We start from the raw sequence: 7,861 nt of genomic DNA, 5'->3' as shown, positions 1-7,861 counted from the left end.
TTTAGTGAAATTCTTTTAAAATTTTAGTATTTCACAAATTTCACCAGTACAGTCCTAATGCAAACTTCAAGACCTCTTGGTTTAGTAAAAGTAGCAACTTTAGGTACTGCAAAAGGTACAATATATTTTAGAAGACTAATAACATGCTGGAAAGATCCCACTATTTCAGCACTAACTGCAGGAGTACTTGCTACAGTTGTGAAACTTGTTGTTTTCATGATTTAAAGTCATGTCCTAAATGACTGCTTTGCTTCTTTTATAATGAAATAAATGCATAAAGATGAAGTGTTTAAAGATATACTGACTCGCTCTAAGTCTAAAAAGACACGCTGGCCATTTATTTCTTCCACTCTTCAGAGCATTGTTCTCTGCACAGGCACCCGTCAGAGTCTGAACTGGGTATGAACATTGAGAGCTTCAGCCCCGAGCTCCATCACCTGTGTGAAAGGAATAACTGGTAGCACTTAATTCATCGCATGGGCTAGCCATTGTGAGGAACCTCTTTTTGCCAGAACTTCGCAGACTTGCTTTCTGGATTACTAAAATCTGCTCCCAGCTTTTAAATGGAAGCTGGTTGAGGACAGCGATGAAGGCAGAGTGGTCAAGTGTCATAGGAGAAGCTCTGATGGGTCCTTTGAACTGACCTCATGAACACAGGTCAGAATGGGTTGCTGTGTCCCACAGAGGTTTGTGTTACACAGCTTGAAGCAGCTGGAACTCAAATTATTGAGCAAAGCAGACCTCTGCTGCAACTCTCGGGGCAAGGTAGAAATGGCACATTTTTTTCCAAGAGCAGTGCTATTAAGGAATAAGAACTTATACCTGTTACACTTTTCCCTGAGGTACTGGGAATGAAATGTACATACATCCTACACTAGATATACAAGAGACTTTGCATTGCCTCCTTATGGAGACAGAGTTAATGATGGATATTAGCAGAAGAGCTGTAACGTAAATTTCTGGTTTCTTTACAGTATGCAACTTCCTTAAAGGTACCCAGTATAGTATTTATTTCCCGGGCACAAAGAAGGACTCTAGTTAAGAAGCCTGAGCTCTACACAGCGGAGACAACATGTAGAGAGCACTGTGCGACTAGAGTTTGGCTTTGGGACTGAATGAGTGATAATTTTCCAGTATTACACTGAATATATGCGGATGATATCTTTCAGAGGTTTATGTTTCAGCCAAATACAGACTCTAGTTCTGAATCTTCTATGAGCTCGCTATGTGATCTTGAAAAAAATTGCTCATCTTCCCTTAATTAGGCATTACCACCCGTATAACAGAGATACCGGTATGACTTTAGAAAAAAAAAAAAAATCTTTACACAGAAAGTGCAGTGTACCAGTTGAGTTGAAAACTATAGAGTTCCTTGTAATTGTAAAATTGACAGCCACTCGATCTATTAGATTAATTTTCTCTGAATTTTGCAGTATTCCATTTTCAAATTAAATTAGGTTCTACAGCCAAGAAAGCAGATAAGATTCCTTAAAGAATCACACATAAGTGCTTCCCAAAGCCTCAAATCCATCTCATAAAAGAGGGTGCACATATATTGGAAAGACATTACAGCATGAATTAACCTGATGAAATCCTGTGAATTAATCCTAGGAGTTGTCATTGTATGGTAGGACTTTCTGATTTCAGTATCTCAAGTATCGGATCTTCCTGAAGTTATATTCTTGAATTTTTTGTCCATAGAGTACTAGCAAGAATAACATTTTGGCTTGAAATGAACAGCATCTTTTTTGTTCAACACGGAACGGTCAGGGTTGGAAGGGACCTCTGGAGATCATCTAGGCCAACCCCCCTGCCAGAGCAGGGTCACCTACAGCAGGTTGCACAGGGCAGCATCCAGGTGGGTTTTGAATATCTCCAGAGTGGGAGACTCCACAACCTCTCTGGGCAGCCTGTGCCAGTGCTCTGCCACCCTCAAAGTAAAAAAGTCCCTCCTCATGTTAAGATGGAACTTCCTATGTTCAAGTTTGTGCCCGTTCCCTCTTGTTCTATCACTGGGCACCACTGAAAAAAGACTGTTCCCATCCCCCTGGCACCCTCCCTTCAAGTATTTATAAGTACTGATAAGATCCCCGAGCAGTAAAGAGCTCTGGAATTCAGAAGATGGCAGTCAAATTTGGCAATAAGTTCTCAAGATGGGGGCAGAATCCCATGTCAGAGCTCAGTTCTTATTGATAAGCTCCCCCAATGAAGTTAGGGGATTACCTACCACTTCAGCAACAGGACTGTGAGGCTCCCAGTGTGTGTGTGTGTGTGTGTGTGTGTGTGTGTGTGCGCACGCACACCCATGTACTTTCACAGTGACACATTGATGGATGCGTACTGGTGTTTTTATGATTTAAGACTCCTTGTATGCAAAAGTGAATGTCGGAAGTATAATATCAGTTCAATGAACCAATTTAGAAACACCTCTCAGATCTGTCACTATTCCTCTTTTTAAGAGCAGTTGTCTGAAAATACACTGAAAGACAGTTGGAATAACAATAATCTATCGCACTCGAATTAATATTCACCTCACAATGTCCTAGCATTTTGCAAACAAAAGTTAGCTAATTACATAAGCAATAATCCATTCGAGACCCGCAGCCGGTTTATCCGTAGTTTTTCACGTGAGATGAGCAGTGCTGTTCTCATTTAAAGAAGGAAGCACCCTGAGTGCCCGTGAAGGAGCCAAAGGGCATTAAAAATTGCAACCAAGAGGCAGCTGAGGATTCCCTTGGGGCAGAAGAATACTCCCAGGCGGTATAGCATGCTGGTTTAGGAACGATTAATACCCCCAGGCAGAGGATGGGCATGCCCAGGCACCCCAGGGTGTATCACTCCTGTTGCAGAGGTACAAGCTGAGGACACAGGCTGTGCTTCGTCGATGCTTGGGAAGTATCGCGTTTATTGTGCATGGTCTGTACCCTGAATTTGCCTATGTGTAGTGCACCCTGAAAAGGTGGAGTTTGCTGTGTCGGTGTAGAAGGTTGATGGAGCACACATACATGAAGCCTACAGCAAATCACAGTGGGTAGGCTTAGGATTTCCAGATGTTTTGTGGCCCATTTGTAGGTACTGCAGGACATCTATACGTCCTGGGCAATTAATGAGACTTCCCAAATTCTCACTGCATGAAAGAACACACACAGGGTAAAGGGAAGGACCGGTGACACAAGGCTTTGGCTACTTTTCAGGCAGGAGAGTGGGCCAACATGGCTGTACCAGCCAGCTTCTTATAAGGCATTTTTTCTACACCAAAGACTGCACTGTAGTGTAGAGATATCTAAGCCACTTCTGGTAGGAGTAGCAATCTACTGTGGACAATGCAGGCTGTCAGCATTTGCAAGTAGTGCAGACTAACAAGAGGAGATCTGCAGAGCAAACAGTTGGTGCTGAGGACCTGAAGTCTACAGTGTCCCCATTTCATGATGGGTTTGTGTGGTTTTTCTTTCAGACTGGCTGTCATTCAGTCCCAGCACATGAATACCCATTTGCAGCTGCAGTGCACTAATTCTGCTCCTGGAGAAATTGACTTCAAGTTTAGTTCAAAAATTGATCCCGTTTGCATAGTACAAGATGCCTCCACAATGAGAACAGCAGCACAGCAAAGGGAGACAACAGGAGAGTCACTTCAGAAGTGTGGTCCCGATCCAGACTAAAACACTTATGTGGACATCCCCAGAGAGATCAGCATGAACTGATTTAGCTAGTAAAGCAGTTGGATTTGGTGGTCTGCTCAGACATCCATGTTGGCCCAGCAGAACTGCTGGTGGTGTCCGAGCTGGCCAACTCAGTTCACTCCCCAGGCCAGGGCAGGTTTGAGCCGAGGTCAAAAGTGATTTTAGAAACAGAGAGGGTCCAAAGACCAGGGAAAGAAAAAGAAGTTTTAGCGCTCCTGCCTTATTGTGTGCAGATAGTGAATCTTGCTGGCGAAAACTGATGTGCAAAAACCTTAGGCTGATGCTTTCAAAAGTAGGCTTTGTCCTGGGTGTCTGCATTTTGAGTTACAAAGCAAGAGAATGTAAGGAAGCCAAAGTGGGAGATTTTGGCACAAAAGGCTTGCCCAAGTCCGCACAGGAGGTCGTAGGCAGAAACACACAACAGTCCTCTACAAGGCAATGATCCAGGGTTTTGAAATTACGCAAAGAACTAGGGTAGTTAAAGAGGATTTATACCTTTAGTAAAATAGAAATACAGTTTGCTCTTCACAGTAGCCAGGGATATTACTATTGTTGTCTGGGTAAAATTAGGTTTCAAAAGTTGTAACTGAAACTGCTGAAGATTCCTTCTATTTACATTTTAAACTACCTTTTCCTTTTAATCTTCGGATAAAGTAGTTTATTTCTGGGAAAGCATACAAAGCTATTTACATTTTTTTGAATATTTAAATAACTAACTGTTTACAGAAGAAAATGTCCCAGGAAAGAAGACAATGCAGATACAGCTGAAATCAACAACATTCTAGTAAGATCTCCACCTTCTGTAAAACTTTCGGAAAAAAAAAGTTACAGTCAGAGAATAAATGTGACAGGCTCCCATCAATGGTCTCTATACAGGTGATATTGGAAGCAAAAGCACCAACACTGTGAACACACAGCCATATGGGAAATGAGAAAAGTTATTGCAGAAGCATATTTGTCAATGCAGTACGTCCCGAGCTACACAGATGCAGCGTGTGATACACCCCGCAGTAAAGAGCTCTGGAATTTAGAAGATGGCAGTCAAATTTGGCAATAAATTCTCGAGATGGGGGCAGAATCCCATGTCAGAGCTCAGTGAAGTTACAAAACGTACACTGACCATCGCACTCCGCTGAAATATATTTATGTGTTTACATACACAGCAAGCAAACTTATATTGCTCTTCACTGACATTTCTAAACATGTATTTGCTTGTTGATCACTATTGTTTAATGTGACTAGAATAGAAATGAATGTATGTGTTTGCATACAGACTTGAAGATCTCCAAATGAATGTTTTGGCTAACCCAAAATTTGTGCCACTTCTTCCGATTTTCCATATCTAACTGTGCCTGAACTGTTCTGCCTTAGGTGAGGTTTGTCTGTGACTTACACAGAGTGGTTGGAGCAGCTTTTAAAGGCAATAGTTTCATTTGTTCCAGCAATTCATTTTAGATAGCCTTCAGATTTGTACAAAACAACATGACTAAGGATATTTGAAACAATGACTGTGATGAAATATTAGGTGGTGGGAGTGCAGCCTGCTGCCCTGCGGATTAATTGTGCCAAACGGGTAACAAATCCCGACCGGTTCAAATACCTTGCAATCTTCAATATCTTGCCAAGAATCAAGAATGGGGAAGATGCGTAACCACGTAGCCCTAAAATACCGTATTCCCACTGTTAGTAACAGGCACTGAGTTGGCAAGGCCCCAGGACTGGGGCTCGTCGGGCCTGCTCTATTTAAGCTTCTCTTGGCCTCCCCTCAACTTTGTTTTACATGGTTTAGCTGTAACAGCAGATTTTCTAATTGGCCAAGTGTCGACAAGTAACTTTTTTTTTCCCACTTTTGTTTACCTCTGTATAGTACCACTGTGCCTTTACGACTCTTAACGTAACGATGACACAGTATAGACAAGTGCAGACCTGGTGTGACTGAGAAGTGGTGACACAGAGCGCGGGGTACCTGAGCGTGGGCGTGGGCTGATAAGAGGTGGGACAAAAGAGCTCCCCCCCATGGCTGGTGACCCCACGGCTATAAAAAACTCACCAAGAGTCAGGTACAGAAATGCAGAGCTGGAGCTGGACAAAACTGAATTCAGGGGTAACAAAAAGAGCTGAAAAATAGTATCTAACAAACATAGAAGCCACCATGTGTAGTAAGTTTGGTTGTAGTGCGGAGCTGCAGACCCATCAAGAAAAAGCAAGACGTAAAAGCGTGTTAGCAAACGTATAAAACGACCGTATGCAGATCCAAGGGGGAGGAAGAAGAAGCCATCAACGTGAACATCATATTCCCCACAGCGACCAACTCCAGATGCTGACAGCTCATCCCAAACCACCACCACCAGAATGAAACCACCAACTTTAGGACCCAGCAGAACAGGGGAAAGGTAAGGATAAGACCAGGAAAAGGAGTAAAAACTAAGAAGTGTGTATAAGTTTTAACTGTAGTAACATTAATATTTGGGTTTTTTCTGCATAGACTTCTTTTCTTCTTTTTCTGCAATAATTATATCTGCTCTAGTAATGATTCTTGGGTTAGACTGCTAAGAATCAGCTATACTAATTATAAATTCTTGATGTTATATATATATATGAGGCCTGTTTCCTCTTTGCCCTTAAACAACATTTTGAATGTAACAATAGACAGAGATATGCACCAAAAAAAAGATAGTTTCTAAATGCTTTCTGGGATAAACTTTCAAAGGGTCACCAGTAAAGAACATACCATACATATGCATTTCTGGATTCAACAGTTCTGACAAATTATTTCACCTGAATATGAAATCAGCAAAATCACAGGAGACCATGTAAAACTGAAAATAGGTGCCGTTTCAGATTTTGTGGGCAAATTAAGAAAGGCACTTCAAAATTTGTCCCTTGACATCTAAAATAAACACAGACCCCCTAAAAATGTTAGTCTGCTTTTTTGTTGTTCATCCAGAGAATTTTTTGTTTTTTCTTTGTCAGAAAATATAACCTTTTGGCTGATGAATGGGAACAGGCTGGCATGTTATTCACAAAATAAATACAGGGATTTTCCAGGGGTGAGGCAGGGATTGTGTACAGATTAGTAATATGTTCCTCGATCAGTGGGCAAGCATCACTGTGCAACTGGATCAGAGCAACGATGACTCTTAACTATGCAATCTACTGAGTTTATTTGATATATTTAAGAAAAAATCAGAATAATCATTCGTCTTTGTATGATCTTCTCAGCAGTTAAGGTGAGGTTCACACCAGGCCATACATTCTGCGATGAGCTTATGCTATTAGCAGCTTTCATCTGCTTGCCTCCGGTTTGTTTTACTGTACGCACAGATGAATATTGCCTCAGGACAAAAATCTGCAGAAAATCCTCCACTAGCAGATTTGTAGAATAAACTCCTTGGATCTTAGCGCAAGTATTTTCTCTCAGTGCACACTCATAATTTTGTCGTGAATGGAATTTATGTGCGCACATCAAAAGAAGAAAATCCCTAAGGGCTCCATTTAAACCAACAATAGCAAAGAAATTCAGGAATCTCCCACCAGAGCATGCCCTGTTTTGCCTACTTTATATCACGCAGACTTTGAATGAGATCTGCGGCAGCCAGGCAAAACGGGACATGCATTGGCTTTATGGTTCTTCATTTTGAAAGGCTTAAAAATAAGCCCTTAAGAACTTACTGTCTTCCTAAAGAGAGCGCATCACCCATGGGAGACAGCGTGGGTGATAGCTGGGTACGTGCAAGGTGAGGGGAACACTCACCCCCACGTGCTTGTGTGGCTGCAGCGTGGGTATACTCACAACGACACCTTTTGCCAGTTTTTTCCTAGATATGAAGGGAAAAGGCTGTGAAATGCCAAAAAAAAGGTGCCGTGCAGGTGGCACTAGCTCCGTGAGGGGACCCGGGCTGGGGCGGGGGTGCCTGGCTTGGTTTTTTTCAAACCATTTCAGTGCTACTTCTAGAGAAGCAGAAGCCCGATCTATAGGTCTGAACCAGCGGCTGAGCGGCGTGTGTCCCCACCGTGGGGTTTTGCTTCTTTGGGATGCTGCTGTTGGAGGGGGGTGGGGGGGAGTGCGGGTGGCTGTGGGGGAACCGTGCCCACTGATTTTACTAATACTAATACTAATACTAATACTAATACTAATACTAACACTAATACTGCTAACACTAACACTAACACTAACACTA

The sequence above is a fragment of the Vanellus vanellus genome, assembly GCF_965231255.1.
Source record: "Vanellus vanellus genome assembly, chromosome: 2".
Taxonomy (NCBI): domain Eukaryota; kingdom Metazoa; phylum Chordata; class Aves; order Charadriiformes; family Charadriidae; genus Vanellus; species Vanellus vanellus.
This window is presented reverse-complemented; position numbering follows the sequence as displayed.